Source organism: Fragaria vesca, linkage group LG3 (genome assembly GCF_000184155.1).
Source record: "Fragaria vesca subsp. vesca linkage group LG3, FraVesHawaii_1.0, whole genome shotgun sequence".
NCBI classification, from domain to species: domain Eukaryota; kingdom Viridiplantae; phylum Streptophyta; class Magnoliopsida; order Rosales; family Rosaceae; genus Fragaria; species Fragaria vesca.
The window spans coordinates 3764435-3781649 of NC_020493.1; the positions used below are offsets into that span (position 1 = coordinate 3764435).

At 39.9% G+C, this 17215-nt stretch overlaps 1 pseudogene across 1 annotated transcript in view; it reads left to right on the plus strand.

Annotated features, from left to right (window-relative positions):
* Positions 1-11683, plus strand: part of LOC101311458 — a 20646-nt pseudogene extending 8963 nt beyond the window's left edge. Inside the window, exons 11-22 of the transcript XR_184352.1 lie at positions 691-953; positions 1426-1918; positions 3952-4305; positions 4754-5163; positions 5292-5554; positions 8093-9390; positions 9498-9605; positions 9771-9961; positions 10054-10264; positions 10795-11032; positions 11102-11252; positions 11352-11683. The product of XR_184352.1 is annotated as an uncharacterized LOC101311458 (transcript). The remainder of the gene's footprint in view (positions 1-690; positions 954-1425; positions 1919-3951; positions 4306-4753; positions 5164-5291; positions 5555-8092; positions 9391-9497; positions 9606-9770; positions 9962-10053; positions 10265-10794; positions 11033-11101; positions 11253-11351) is intronic.
* Positions 11684-17215: the final 5532 nt, after the last annotated feature.

The following is a 17215-nucleotide window of genomic DNA, read 5'->3' on the forward strand; positions in this document are numbered from 1 at the left end:
GAGAGAGAGAGAGATTGTAACGGATATGACAAGGGGGGTGGCTGCAGGAGTGCAGGGAGCTAGGTTTCAGAGGAGAGAACAGAAGAGGAGAGAGCTGAGAAAACACAGAGATTTTTGCAGCCATATCTATCCCTAGCCCCTCTGTCACTCACATTCATCAACACTCATCCCTATGGAAAACCCATTCCACACTCTTCCACTTTAAAAACCAAACCCTCCCACCTGCATCTTTCCTACATATACACTCACACTTCCTGCCTCCCCAGCCACCCACAACTTTCGTATATTGTCTCATCAACTTGTGGATTCTCCTACCTAGGTTTCTCTCCAAACCAAAAACCCTTGAGTACGTACGTCCCTTCCTGAATTTCTTCCTTGAAATTATGGACCTCATGAACCTCCACGAGTACGACAACCAACTGCCTCCAGGGTTTCGCTTCCACCCTTCCGACGAGGAGCTCATCCGCTACTATCTACATAACAAGGTCATAAACTCCAACTTCACCAGTGGCCCCATATCCCAAGTCGTTGACCTCAACAAGTGCGAGCCCTGGCAGCTCCCTGGTACGTAGTGAACTCAGTTACATTAAGTTCAACCATGCATATCCATCTTCACTATACAAACGCTCATATTTTGGATCTTCGTAAAACTGTGTATTCTAATTGATCGATATGTTTCCGGTTTATAAGAGAAAGCAAAAATGGGGGAGAAAGAGTGGTACATGTTCAGCCTGCGCGACCAGAAATACCCGACCGGACTTCGCGCCAACCGTGCCACTAAAGCCGGGTACTGGAAAGCCACCGGGAAAGACCGAGAGATTTACAGCTCCAAGAGTTGTTCCCTTATTGGAATGAAGAAGACCCTGGTTTTTTACCACGGCCGAGCTCCCAAGGGTGTCAGGAGTAACTGGGTCATGCACGAGTACCGCCTTGAAGGTCTATTTGCTTCCCAGGTACGGTGCTTCTCTTCTCCCTCAGTCAAACGCACACATAATGTTCCAAACCTCATGATCATGCACTTAATTAATTTAAGTATATAGAACAATATACTAGTGACCATGAATGTACATGCATGGTTAGGTAAAATTCGTCGATGGTGGTTCATATATATAGTAGTCCCCTGATTCATCTATTTACTTCATGCTTTCCTATGTCCCAATGCATATCGTTCTCAGTTAATGTCACACATTTTCAGTATACAAATAATGCATATCAAACATATATATTTTCTGCCATGTCCACTCCATTATGTTCCTCCACATTAATACTACCTCAACCTCTAGCTAGATAATTCAAGTATTAAAGAGACTGTGTGACATTCTCTTTACCAACCTATACTTCATCGCATGTAATTATTTCCTAACTTCGGTAAAAATATCGAAGCATCAAACATTAATAATTTGATCCCAAAAATTATGCATGCAGGAGTGGAATCAGTGGATCCTTTCGAGGGTTTTCCAGAAGGCCATGAAGATTAATGAACCCGAATGCAAGGAGACCCGAATGATTGGGTCCGGCGGGTACTCTGCCGAGCCCAGCTCGTCTTCTTCCTCCTCGGTCTCACTGCCACCACTTTTCGACTCCTCCCCTTACTACCCAACCAATGCTTCCCTCACCGACCGTGACAGCTGCTCCCATGACAACCGTACCCCAATGGAGCATGTGTCCTGTTTCTCCACCAACTCCGGCACTTCCGACCATCTCATGACTTCCTTGGACCTCGCTCCGCTGCCGCAGCACCAAACTAGTTCGCTCCACGGCTTCGGCGGCCTCTCTGACTTTCCTAGCAGCCTCGGGTCTCTCGAGGAGAATCTCCAGCTGCCCTTCTTATTCTCGCAGGGAATGCAGCCTCATCAGCCCTACTACTCCAGCACCACTGGTTCCTTCGAATTCGACCTCGGCGACTGGAGCTCGCTAGGTAACTGGCGTGCCGCCACTGCCGAAGAGCCCGAGGCCTTGGCTCCCGCAGAGGCTGATTACATGTGGACGTACTAAAAGGACGGTGGTCCGAGTTGTCGATCGTTGAAAGCTGAGACCGCCATTTGTGGTGGTCTCTGGTATCTGTATTTAGTTTCTATTATCCAAAACCTTAAATGACTGCTTAGAAAGTGACAAACCCAGTGTGGACATAAATTTCTATTTGAGTTAATTATGTAATGACTTTATGACGACTCTCTTTCCCTATGGTTTGTGTTACGTATTTGGCAAGGTAACGATGATGGTTGGTAATGTGCTTAATTATTTGCTGTGGTTTGTTTCTGGGAAAGGTTGAGAGGTATACTTTTTGTTTGGTACTGAATCTGCCTGCAAAATCCAGCTTAATTATGTAGAAGATTTTTGTCAAAATTTGGGTTGCCTTAAATGGTATTGCACCGTATAGTTCTGAGAAAAACTACCATCTTATAACGGATCAGGATCCTTTCCTTGGCTGCCTCTCATCCTTGTTTCTCCTTGATTTTAAATCCTATCCATTCAGCCAATATCCAAAGGTCTAAAACATGACACCTCAGCAAAAATCCACTAAAACTCATTTAATGAATAATTTAATGAAACACGTCGTTTAGAAGCACGTTAAGCCTTTCTATCTTCTCCTCGTCTTTGGTTTTTTTTTTTTTAAAAGCTTCGTCGTCGTGGCTTCTTCATCCCTCGTATTTCTGGGGTTTTGAAGGTTAGAAGAGGCCTCAATTCCTAGATATCCAAACGACAACCTCACCAGCAACTAGGGTTCCTCCGCGATTCAATCCTTCTTCGACTTCAGTTTTTGGGGAATTTACGAGTAATCAAGATTTTCAAATTTGAACCTAGGGAAAGGAGTGTGCAATTTCAGCCAAACCCATGAAGGTGAGGATGTATATTTACAGTCACCCACCGAAAAATAAGGGGAAGAGGGAGTGGGGTAGTGTCGGATCATCCGACTCGTATGAGATTGACAGGGGTGGAGTGAGGTGGTGAATTTGCAGAGAAATCATGGTAGCTCGGATAAGTGAGAGGTCAAGGAAAGTGGGACAGATAAGAGAGTTTCAAAGTGGGAGACAAGTGGTGGTGGAAGGGGATTTTGACTTGGGTAAAGCTTGTCTCTCCATGACTATCAATTTATTCAAGTTTAAGCTTTATAAGATCTGGAAAATAGGATTTCAAAAAAAAAATCTGGAAAATAGTAGTTGCAGACTTGCAGGCTGCAATAGCAGCTGAAGGTGAGGAAGATGGTGAGAAGTAAAGGGAAAACGGAAGGAATTTGACGTCGTTAAGCATTGTTAACTGTGTAGTATTAAATATTCTACATTTATAATAGATTTTGCTGACGTGGGGTTTTAATAGCCCTTAGATATGTGATTATGTGATTAACGGCTGAGATACAAAGTTAAGGATAAACAAGTGTAGAAGTTAGCCAAGGAGAGGATCCTAATCCTCTTATAACACCAACACCAATAATCTCAGTCCTGAAATTCCATTATGCTCATACTTGCAAATTTTGCAAGCTTTAATTTCGGGGAGGTCCGAAGGGAAAGTCTCCTGGGAGTCTTGTTTTGCCCATCAAGTTCACTTTGTGTTCTCCCTAGCTAGCTATAGCCCAATGAACTGTCAATGCTTTTACTAAGTTGTTGACATAGAATTACACGCTCTGGATTAAAAAACAAAGTAAAAACTCGAAGTAAAAAAAGAAAAAGAAAATGAAATTTGCATAACTGGTTAGGAAGCATCCCTACACGTACGAACGAGTTGGTTCACATTCTGCTGTTTGGTTTGGTTTGGTTTGGATCCATCTCCAGTTTGATTTAGTTCCCTCCTCGGGAACAGATTCAGGGGCAGTTTGGGAAAGCTAAATAGTTGCCTTTATACTCCACAAAATAGGGCTATGACTGAACACTGATAGAGTGAGAGATAGAGTAAGAAAAGAAAAAGAAAGAAAAAGAGTTGGCTAGGGTGATGAGCTGAGCTTTATGGATCCAGACGCGTCCACGGCGACTCTCTTCAAGTGGGACCTCAGATTTGCTCCCCAACAAACCGCCGCGGGTTACTCGCGGGCGCTGGAAGAGATGTTCCGGGCGTACGGAGTTAGGTCCTACGTGGCGGCCAAGATGGCGGATCTCGGGTTCACTGTGAGCACGCTTTTGGAGATGAAGGATGAAGAACTTGATGACATGATGAACAGCGTGAGTCAGGTTTCTCGGGTGGAGTTACTCGTCGGGGAAAGGTACGGCATCAAGGCTGCCGTCCGAGCCCAGAGGAGACGACGACTTGAGGAGGAGCCGCGCCACGCTCTCTCCGGCGACACCGTCGTTATCGATTCTCTCTCCCAAGAAGGTTAATTCTCTTCCTAGCAACACGTGACTCATACATAGATCTGATGACGTTTTCTTTTGCTTTGTTTGCTAATTAGCTAGTGACATTTTACCAGGCTAAACCTAATTAACCTTTGCAGACAAGAGTTTCCTTTACAGAATATTAATGTTAGGTGTTTATACGTACAGAGTTCAAAAAAATACACTTTGCACTCGATCGAGACTTTGATGAGCATATGATTTTGATTTAATCTTGTTCTCTTCAAATTAAAGAGATCGATCAACAAAGAATTCGAATATCAAGAGCTTTATTTTGTTGAATTGAAAGACTTGATTTGAGTTTTCATGGATAAATGTCTATATATTCACATTTGTTTACGGGGAAGAAAGGAAGTATTAATTCACATTTGATTTGTTCGGTCGATCCATTTATAATGTGATATTGATGCATGGAATATATGGTTGGACAGGGCTGTCGGAGGAGCCGGTGCAACTAGAGAAGGAGATGGTGGGGAGTGGCGGAGAAGCAGCATGTGAGGGGGTTAGGGCGGCGAAGAAGCGGAAGAGGGAGCTGAGGAGGATTAGGAGAGGAGGTGGGCATAGGAGTAGTAACGAGGGGGTTGATGATGATGAGAATGAAGAGAACGAAGACGGCATCAATGGAGGAGGAGGGGAGCAGCCGAGTAGGGCATTAGCAAAGAGGGGTGGTGGAAGAAAGAGACAGAGGGAGCACCCCTTCATCGTGACAGAGGCTGGGGAGGTGGTACGTGGCAAAAGTAATGGACTGGATTACCTCTTCCATCTCTACAAAGAGTGCCATCAGTTTTTGACCCAGGTCCAGAAGATTGCCAAGAAGCGTGGTGAAAAATGTCCCACCAAGGTACGTATACCCATGCTTTGTTACTGCGGTAAAACAATAGTTAATCATTAGGGAATAACGGTCAATCAATATATTACGCTGCTATCAATTTTGAATTAATTTCTTGCAGAATTAATTTTGATCTACAGATGACAAACAAGGTGTTTAGGTATGCGAAAGAAGAAGGAGCCAACCACATCAACAAGCCCAAAATGCGGCATTACGTTCACTGCTACGCGCTGCATTGCCTGGACGAGGAGCGATCAAATGCGTTGAGGCGAGAGTGCAAGCTGCGAGGAGACAACATCGGGGCGTGGATGCAGGCGTGTTACAGGTCTGTGGTGGAAATAGCTGCACCCCGAGGCTGGGACATTGATGCCATTTTCAGTGAACATCCTCAGCTATCTGTTTGGTACGTTCCTACCAAACTTCGCCAGCTTTGTCATGCCGAGCGCAACAATGCCACCGCGTCTAGCTCCGCCTCAGGTGGAAAGGATACTGCTGCATGATCAGCTGCTGCCCTAAAGAAAGAGAAATGGAGACGGAGAGAGGCTGAGGAAATTCTCGGAAAGCTGTAAGCTAGCACAAGTGGACTAGTCCATCTATGGATGTTTTAGGGTCTATAACAAACTATGTCTTCTTATTCTCGGAAAGCTTGTTAGCTATCATAATTCTCCAACTACTAATCTATCAATAATCTTAATCTTTTCAGGAAAGTTATATGCATTTTCATTACTTTTGGAGTAAGACTATTGTGTTAGCTAGGTTATAACATGCATGATTAGCACGCACAGTTGAAGGAACAGAGTAGAAAAACTTGAAAGTGACAGCAAAATTTTCCATAAAATGCAACGACTTCTGGTTGTTGAGAAGGTTTTCCCCTTGCTAATTTTCTCCAGTGATGAGATAAGGTTCCCAGAAGTAGATACTGGCCAGGACCGACCTTGATTGAATACTTGTACACTTGTATATATTGACCTTGTTTTCACGTTGTGATCCTTATTTGAGATTGTAACAAATCCTCTAAAACTCAAAGGCCAGGGAATGTTTGGTTGTAACTTGCAACAAATCTTACATTTACCACCATTTCTTTGTTTTTGGTTGCCAATATTACTGTATGCTAGTAAGTACAAACTCCTTTCTCTCCATGATTGATGTTACTTTTATTTATCTTTTTAACTTCTTGATTTTTTTCATCAAATTCCGGTTGAATTTGCTGTGGAATAAGGGAACTTTGAATTTGTTTCATCAAAATATTTAAGTACCAATATTTTGTTAGTTTGCGTTGTATTGTCTTCAAAACTTGCAAGATTGTCTTCAACACAGAAGATTGGAGTTGGGATACCAGAAAATCAAATCAAGAAAACCTATAGAATTCCAAGTCCTCCACCCTACTAGCTTGAGGCTGACCACATCCTCTCGATCATTCCTCAAAGAAATTTTCTCTTTTGTTATTTTGTTGATGATTTCCTCGTAGGGGTCCCAAGTTTCCATCTATTCAATGAATTTTATAAAACATATAAATCTTACGAAATCTTGCACCCTTGTCTCTAAAGCATCGCGTTGAAACTTCCACTGCCTTGTTTTTAGTCACAAGTTCAGTCCAAAGTGCATGTCGATCAAGAAGTTTGGTCCGTACAGTTTCATTGTCGGGCAGAATGTCCAAATTAAAGCGTAAATATCACGAGACGAATCAATCTTCATCCAATCGATTAATCACCTCCACAAATACAATCATTTTCTTTTTGTTTTGTTTCATTCAAAGGTGTGACTTGTGAGAATAAAATGTTCGTTAAGATGTCCGATGAATTGTTTTAAAATAACTGAAGTAATTATTTTCGGACACACAAATTCCAGGAAGACTTGGACTTTGGAGTTCCTACTATCCTAGATAGCCTATATAGCTAGTCGGAGTTTCTTGTGCTCACAGACTCACAGTATAGGGTTTCGAAGAACTGAAGAAGTTTGTGCATGTACCTAGTCCAAATGGGAAGACTTAAGACTTCAGAGCGTTGATTTCACTCTTTGACATGGATATATAGTGAATGCACTGGCTGCTTCAGTGGGATGTGCACTTTGCCGCAAGAGTGGACTGGATTGGAGTATAATGTGTGATAGTGAAGTTCCATAGACGAAATAAGAGAATCGCACGTACTAATGTCGATGCCTTATAATTCAACTTTATTGTCTATACTACATTACCATGTGAATGGTTGATTCAAAAGGAATATTATGACGTTACTGTGGACCAGATAAGGTTATGGCAACTTGATAATTGTTCTTGCTATGGTTGATGAGACTCTGTAATTTCTGGATCTTTGTGGCATCTTCCAAAACTCAAGACTGTACTTTAATGAAACAGATTTTACGCACCAAGGTGCACTTGCACCATTAATGTGCTAGTTCTCAAATCGCCGTATGCAAAAATCCAATGAAGACTAGAGACCCTAAATTCTTTCTTTTCATCTTCATTTTTGATCCGATCAAATTAAGTGCCCATAATAAGAGTATCTCTTATTCGACCTCAGGTCCCCACTTTCTATGTTGGAAACACTTAAGACTATTTTTTTGGGTTTCAATTTTATTAACGGTGTTAGAATACATGCATGATAATGCGACGTGGATGACCGGATCAAAATATTGCATATTAGTTGCTCGGTCACTTGCACCTTGGTGCGTAGAAAAATTTTCGGTCCTTTAAGGATGACTTTGGAAGCAATTATTGTCACCTTTGTCCCTGAGTTAGGCAAGGAAATTCACAAGCCTCAAAATGTGCATCTATTTGATAATGATAGAAGTTTGAAAGCAATTGAACTTGAGCACTATAAGAGTAGCATTTAGTGTCCATTATTGTTTGACAACCTATTGGAATGCCAATGGATGTTAGTGCCAGAAGCATTTGTGCTTTAAATGGCTCCATGTTCTTCTTCGTTTTCATCTTCTTATTCAGCTTCCTTCCTTCACATTATCAATCTGCTCAAGTTGATGAGATAACTCCTTCGCAACCGTTAGCGCAGGGGCAAACTCTAGTTTCCCCTGGCCACAATTTTGAGTTAGGCTTCTTCAGTCCTAATAACTCTACTAACAAGTATGTGGGGATATGGCACAAGGATATATCTCCGCGTAAAGTTGTATGGGTGGCCAACAGAGAACAGCCTCTTGCAGTTGCAGACACCTCGGCGAGTTTGACAGTTAGTAGCAATGGGAATCTGAAGCTTGTAGATGGGAAACACAAGTCTATATGGTCTACCAATATCACTTCTTTGGTGTCATCATCGAATACTAGTTCAGTTGCTGCAGTTCTTAAAGACAATGGAAACTTTGTTGTCAATGATCATCTGGGAGCCGAGTTATGGCAAAGCTTTGATCATCCTTGTGACACTGTCCTACCAAACACGGTGTTGCGTTACGATAAGTCTGGGAAGGGGAACTTCTTGAGTTCTTGGAAAGCAGATAATGATCCATCACCAGGGAAGTTCTTGCTTGGATTGGCACCACAGACGCCTTCACAAGTGTTCATTTGGATCAATAATGGATCAAATGATTCACATTCAATTCCGTACTGGAGAAGTGGTCCATGGGATAAGTCCAGTTTCATCGGTGTACCGGAAATGGATCACCGATATATAAATGGATTCAGTGTAGATGATAACTTAAAGCAGGGCACACAGGATTTCTCTTATAGTTTATATGACAAACCTGTGGCATACATATACATCTCTCCAGAAGGAATAGTGAGGCTTACATTTTCGAAGAATGATGGGAAGTGGTATGTTTATTGGCAGACACCAAAGAATAAATGTGACATTTATGGAGCTTGCGGACCTTTTGGGGTTTGCAAAGCTTCTACATCTCCAATCTGTAAGTGTTTGAAAGGGTTTGTACCAAAGTCAAGTGCTGAATGGAGCAAAGGAAATTGGACAGGAGGGTGTGTGAGGCAGACCAAATTGTTTTGTGAGAGGCAAACAAATAAGTCAGTCTCATCAAGAGGAAAACAAGATGATGATGGCTTCTGGAAGATGGTGAAGTTGAAAATACCAGATTCTCATGAGTTCATTACTGCATTCAATGCTGAAGAAACTTCCAACGATTGCAAACTGAGGTGCCTAAATAATTGTTCCTGCGTTGCTTATGCATTTGTGAATAATATAGGGTGTCTGGTGTGGTCCAAAGATCTCATCGATATACAGCAGTTTTCGGCATCTGTTGGAGTCGAACTTTATATTCGCCTAGCACACTCCGAATTAGGTAATGATAGAAATGCTTGCATAAATCTTTCAGCAATATCATTTCTTTTTGTGTTTTATCCTTGTCATTGTAACTTTGTGTTGTATGTTCGTATTTTTTATTTACAGGTGAAGGAAAGCCAATAAAGTTAATTGCCAGCCTTACAGCTATTGGTTTCGTGAGTATCTTGGCAGCTGCAGTATTCGGTTTTCACAGGAGGCGAGCTAACCAGAAGAGTAAGAGATATACCAATTATGAATCAGCACATAATCTCTCAGTATAACTTCCATGAGTGCATAACTTCATAAGAGTCCTATTCATTTTTCTTTATTGTTTGGTATCCGAATGTACGTTGCTTGTTGTTTCACTCCAACTCAGTGTTTGATTTTATACATGCGCAGGACGGATCAAACTAAAAGCACCGAACTTTGAATCGACTGGTATGATCAAGAGTTCAAGAGATGGTCTCCGAGAATATATAGGAAAGCATGATGAGCTAAAGATATATGATTTTGATAGCATACTAATTGCCACAGACAATTTCAGTCTCGCAAACAAACTGGGGCAAGGAGGTTTCGGCCCAGTTTATAAGGTACTTTCTTTCCCAACGGTAGCACACATAGCACTTTGAACAGTACACGATATAGACATGCATGCAATGACTAATTTGTGGACATCTTGTAGGGGATGCTACCAGAAGGGAAGGAAATAGCTGTGAAGAGACTATCTAGTAGCTCAGGACAAGGTGTTGAAGAGTTCAAGAATGAGATGCTTTTGATCTCCAATCTTCAACACAAAAATCTTGTTAGGATCTTGGGTTGCTGCATTAAAGAGGATGAGAAGTTACTGATATACGAGTTCATGCCAAATAAAAGCTTGGATACTTTTCTATTCGGTTAGTTTTCTTAGTGTTTTATATATGTTCAACTGCAGTGCAACACTCATAGTCACCTATCTTCTTATTTCAATATAATCTTTCATCTCTTTGCTGTTTGTAAATGTCGAATTTGGGGAAACAATGAAAGTTTCTTTCAAAAAGTAAGATCTCACCTATCTTTTCTTACTCAACAAGAAAAAGATTAGAATAGTCTGAATGTTGCCACGAATCGATTCATCATTAATTCATCACATGAAATAAGTTACCAAGAGACAAACAATCCATCATTGACTACTTTCTAGATCGATACTATTAGATATTGAGTTTTAGTTCAGATCTCCATGATGCATTCACTACTACTTTTCATACAATTGTGTCTGCATTCCATAGCAATTAAAGAAGGCTAAAAATCTGATTTTAACAAAGTTTTGTAAGGATATATACCAGTCTCATGATATTCCATAGAAACATGCATGAGTCATGAGTCATGATTTCTGAAAAACCATTACTGATCACACACTAATGTGGTGCACTGACTATTTGATCAGATACGAGAAAGAGAGCTGTGCTTGATTGGGCGACACGCTTTAATATTATTCAGGGTGTTGCTAGAGGGCTTCTTTATCTCCATCATGATTCCTATGTGAAGGTCATACATAGGGACCTGAAAGTCAGCAACATCCTTTTGGATGACAAAATGAATCCCAAAATTTCTGATTTTGGATTGGCACGCATAATCGAAGGAACACAAAATCTAGAAAACACTCAAAGAGTTGTTGGAACACGGTAAGAATCATTTTCCTCCTAATGTCCGACATGTTCTATAAGTTGCATACTCATTAGTTTGCTATGTAGGGGATATATATCTCCGGAGTATGCCATGGGAGGAATGTTTTCTGAAAAATCGGATGTCTATAGCTTTGGGGTTCTGATCTTGGAGATTATTAGCAGCAAGAAGAATACCAGCTTCTCTATATATGACCAACAACTAGGCTTTCTAGCTTATGTAAGATCATACGTACCCTTCCTTAACTTCTAATTTAAAATGTGAATTTATGAGCAGCTTCTTTCATATAGCTAAAACCATATATATGAACCTTTACAGGCATGGAACTTGTGGAATGAAGACAGGGCAATGGAGTTGGTGGATGAAATGTTGGGGGATTCATATTCCTCATCGGAAGTATTGAAATGTGTGCATATCGGACTTCTATGTGTACAAGACAATGCTGTGGATAGGCCAACAATGGCGGATATAGCTTTGATGTTAAGTAGCGAGAAGGACGGTCCACAACCTAAGCTGCCTTTATTCACTATCCAAAACACAGCTTGTCATCCTCACCAGCACTCTGAAAATACCAAGTCCTCCAAAAATGAAGCTAGCATTACTATGATTGAAGGACGATAAACAACAGCAAATTGTTACATCACAATGCAATGCCTTCGTTTCATTCTCAAGGGGTTCTCATACATCTTGAAGGTTTTCTTTTTGGTGTAAGAAACAACCTGTTTCTCTTGGGGTAGGTAGCATATGAAGGTGTTTTATAAAGAAGATGCATCCTCATTGTTGCGTTTGCATTTTGGTATTGATAAATTTGTACACACAATCTTTTTGTCCAAGGAATTTTAACTTTTGAAATTGATTCCTCTGTATTGATCATACAAAATTTGATATACATTATGAGTGATTTCGTATGGCATGTCTTTTGGGTGTCACTCGGTCCATATCCACAATTCTTTGATTATATTTTCACTGCCTTGATAAAGTTGATTTTTATTGATATCCGAAAATTATATCTATACCATGTCATTTTCGTCGAAGAAATTTCACCTTTGAAATCGACTCCTCTAAGATTTGATCAGACTTATTTTGACCCCTTGCGTTTGAGGTATCAGCATCACTGCAACAGTGCACCACTTGTCCATATACCTACAATTGTTTATATTTTTACTTACATATGAGATTAGGACTTGGTTATTCTAATTGCGGAAGACGGAAAGCCGTCAATGGCTACTTGTTGGGTCTCCGACATGCGTCATGTACTCCTTAAAAGCATCCAGCTTCCTTTGACTTCTTTCAAGTACTGAATTGTTTCTACTGAACATTTCAAAGTTTCGATCTTTAACATCAAGTTATGTTTCTACATTTACTGGGTTTTCGAGCTAGTTATCATTATGATAAAGATTGAGTGTTATAATCCTTTGATGAACGGATTAATTGATTGGTTTTAGTCATGGGTGATATTTGGTTATTTACTGGGTTTCATTTACTTTTTTTGAAATTTGTTGGTGCTGAAGTTTACCTATCAGATTATTTGTTTGGATGTTATTGGGTTACACTGCTTTGCTTCCTTGATTGAATTTTATTCATGTCCATGGTTGGAAATATTCACTTAAAAGTTTGAATAGGGTATACTGAGTATAGGGTATCGAAGAAGTTTGTGCATGTACCTAGTCCAAATGGGGAGACTTGGACTTCAGAACGTTGATTTCACTCTTTGGCATGGATATATAGTGAATGCACTGGCTGCTCAGTGGGATGTGCACTTTGCCGCAAGAGTGGACTGGATTGGAGAATAATGTGTGATATATATTCTGACTACTAAACTAAAACCATGCTATAGTTGTTTGCTCAAAATTGTCTCGGCCGAGATGAGAGGCCGAGGGTCTTGAGAACAATCGTCCTTCTTGATTGTGCGGGTGTGCCAACTCGCGGCCTATTGGCCAAGCGAGGTTTTGATTAACTTTGCGTCTGATCTAGCTTCTTCCAAGCGATTGCAGGTCGAGGAAGGAACTATCTCGGACGTTGGGTTCTCTTGCCTTTGTTGCAAGGACTTTCGGTGTTTTCATCGATAGTACTCCTTTTCTTTTTTGTGGTTTTTGTATGGGTTTGCGAGAATTAAAGTGCGAAAAGTAAAAGAACAAGAATCTAAAGACGAAAATTTAAATTGCATGAAATAATTGCGAGAAATTAAAGTGCATGAATTTAAAGATGCGGAAAAGAAATTGCATGAAAGTAATGTGCGGAATGTAAAGAAAACGATAAAAAAGAAGAAGAAAACTAGGCTAGAACATGGATAAAAAGATTGATATTGTAGAGAATTCGTAGAGAATTTGAAGTGTTTGAGATTGTATTGAGTTGTTTGTGTTGGTCGGGGACCCTTTACAATGAGGTTGAGGGTCGAATATGTACAATTACAAACGCATAATTAAAAAGGAAAGAACCAATTTAATTCAATGAGTATTTCGGTCTTAATGACCGAAAGAAATATGTTCCATATTGATTCTCCTTAATCGCACGCTGATTACTTTCTTCATGCAGAACCGTTGTAATCGATTTACTCTTAATTACGCAATATCGTCCTTGATGCCTTCAAACGCAATTTAATTCTCGGTTATTTCCTTCCTCAATTTATATCGGCAATTATGAGAAATCGCCGATATTTCCTTCCTCGATTATATATCGGCAATTATAAGAAATCACCGTTATTTCCTTCCTTTTTAATTTCTTCTCTAAAGGTTAATATCTAATAGAATTTTGTTATGAAATTCTATTGAGATATTGCTAATAAAGAACCAAATTTTCCTTATCTATCAGCCAAGATTTCAAGGGCCGATTTACCAAAAATAGGTGCAAACAATAGTGAAGTTCCATAGATGAAATAAGAGAATCACACCTACTAATGTCGAGGCTTTATAATTCAACTCAATTGTCTATGCTATATTACCACGGGAGTGGTTCATTCAAATGGAATATTATGACGTTACTGTGGACCAGATAAGGTTATGGCAACTTCTTGATTGTTCTTGCTATGGTTGATGACATTGTAATTTCTGGATCTTTGTGGCATCTTCCAAAACTCAAGACTGTTCTTTAACTAAACAGATTTTACGCACCAAGGTGTACTTGCACTATTAACGTGCAAGTTTTCAAATCGTCGTATGCGAAGATCCATTGAAGACTAGAGACCCTAAATTTCTTCTTTTCATCTTCATTTTTGATCCGATCAAATTAAGCGCCCATAATAAGAGTACCTCTTATTCGACCTCAAGTCCTCATCTCCTATGTTGGAAACAATTAAGACAATTGTTTTGGGTTTCAATTTTGTTAACGGTATTAGAATACATGCATGATAATGCGACGTGGATGATCGGATCAAAATATTACATATTAGTTGCTCAGTCACTTGCACCTTGGTGCGTAGAAAAATTTTCGGTCCTTTAAGGATGACTTTGGAAGCAATTATTGTCACCTTTGTCCCTGAGTTAGGCACGGAAATTCACAAGCCTCAAAATGTGCATCTATTTGATAATGATAGAAGTTTGAAAGCAATTGAACTTGAGCACTATAAGAGTAGCATTTAGTTTAGTCTTTTCCCATCATGGTATCAGAGCCATGGTCACGTTCTTGTGGCTGTGTGCTTCTGAATCTCTTTGCTTCCGCATCTTTCGTCTCGTTTAGTATGAGAATCGTGTTTCCCCAATTTCAGAAACTCTAACCCAATTTCAGTTTCAATCTCGAATCAATTCCTTCTCCTCGGACTTTAATTAGTGAAGCCCAGTCGTTCTTCGTCACCGGCAAGGCCAGATTCGTCGCCTTCCATCCTCGACCTGTTCTCCTCCGATTGAGCTCGAGTCTGTGTTCGTTTCGGGTGCCGAAAGTTATGGCCTCGACAGTGATAACTTCGAGGTCTGGGCTTCTTCTCTGTTGTCTTGCGTAGCATCATCATGTGTCCGTTTTTCTTTTGATTAATCGAAGTTTGAGTTGATGATTAAAGTTTGAAGAATTTTATGTTTCTTTTGGACTGGTGATGCTGGCGAGATGAGTTGGATTTCGAATTAATTGTGTGGCTTCATGTGATAGTTATGTCTATTTGGGGAGAGGTTTATTTGTTGTCTAGAATTGAAGAATGGGATGTGTTGCTCCTTTCTACATTGAATGAATTTTCATGGAAAGGAAGAATCAAACATTAGTGTTAGTGTTGGCGGCAATAGAGAATGTGAATTGAAAGTTGGATTTTCGAATTGAAAAAGTAGGCTGAGCAGCATATAGTAGATGTGATTATATAAATCTCTACAACTCTGCTTCTCTGTACTCTGCATCATCTACAACAAAATGTAAAATCTTTTTGAGTGGGCAGCTCTGTTCTTGTTTCATGGATTCTTGCTATGGTCTTGGTTGTTATGCTCAATATCGTCAGTTTTCCATTTTCTTTTATATCAAAGTTTGTGTCTGCCGTCAACCAAAGAAAAAGAAGGTGATGAAGCAGTTTTTAAGTTTGTTTTTCGGACTGGTGATTTGGCCTAGCAAGATGGACTATGGTTTGGATGTTTGAGATTGAGTGATTGTTCTGCCTATTTGAGAGATGGTATCAAAATTTGGTTGTTCTGTTGTTCTAGAATGAAGTAGGCAGGTTGCAGTTTGGTTCTAATGTCAGGAGAGGGTGACAATATTATTTGCTTACTGTTGATATATGTGGTTGTTGGGTTGATGGTAGTATATGTGAATATGTTGAAGATTGAATGTCAAATTTGGAGAGGAATGATTGAGAATATGCAGCAGAATGGTAGATAATATGCAGTGTGTAGTGGATGCAGCCTTTTAGATTTTTCAGTATGCAAAGTCAAATATCAACAAACTTTTCGAGTTCAAGAAGAATTTTCAGTTTTTCCTCATATTATGGTTTGTTTGCTGCACTGCTGCCCTTGCTGTCCTCTTTTATGCTGCCTCATTTGTTGCCGCGACCAACAAGCCAACAAGATCTTAGAGATATTGGCTTCTCAGCTTGAAGTCTGTGTTGCTATTGCTTGAAAGCCTTGACTGATATTGCATACAGTATCTTGAGCATTAAAGAAGACCCTGTTCTGATGCATTTGAGACTTATATATCTTGATCCAGCCATTATACTTGGGTGATTCCAGCGTTAACACATCTGTTGCAAGTCAAGAAGGACAATAGTCTTATGATATCAAGTTGTTGGGTTCTTGAATTGGGTGTTATCTTGAAATAGGCTATAACTGTGTATTTCTCCAACCATTATGCTTGTTCCCAAGCATATGTTGAGAGGGGGGGGGGGGGTTGTTGTTGTTAGCTATATGCTAAGTTTATAACAATTAAGTCGCAAGGGCATTTACATCATTCTCATTCGAAGCCCTATATGTAATTGTTGTAACCCTCAGTCTCAATCAATCAAGATAGACACAATGTAGCCTCCAAAGCTTTCTCCCTCTCTTTTATTGCTTTCTGCATTTTCTTTACAATAAACCTTGGTTCCTGTCAAAAACTTAAAACTAAAAGTGAGTCGATTACGGGTAAACCAAAAATCCCATTTTACAACCAACTGTTATACTCTCCCTAAAAACATCCAACTCCATTGTCTTTCTTTCAGGTACAACTGAGTTCTACTGTGAATTTCAGAACACAGCGAAACTTAAATCTTTTTCATCAGTTTTTGCTTCTACCTTTGCTGGGTTTTCGAGTCTGCACTACGTTAGCCGTATACTCACCAAACAAAGCTAGAGCATTTGCATCAGGTACTCAACTTTCAATCTTTCACATCAAGATTTACTATATTCCAGCAATATGTGATGATGATGATGATGATGATGGGTGTTTTGATTCTTTCAAGTACAGATTGATTGGTTTTAGTCATGGGTGATATTTACTGGGTTTCATTTACTTTTACCTAGCTACCAGATGATTTCTTTGCATGTTATCTGGCTTTCTCTAAGAATGGAACTGTTATAAACTGCTTTTGCTTCCTTCATTTAAAGTTCAATTCTTTTTCTCAAATGTTAATTGTGTCCATGGTTGAGAACATGCACTTAAAGTTTGAATGTCACTGAAAGTGACCAGATAAGATAGTGGGCCAGATAAGATAGTGGGATGAGAACTATAATGTCATTTTGTCCCATTGAAGTTTTACTGATATATGCCTTTTTGGTTTGCAACCAGACAACCAGTGAATC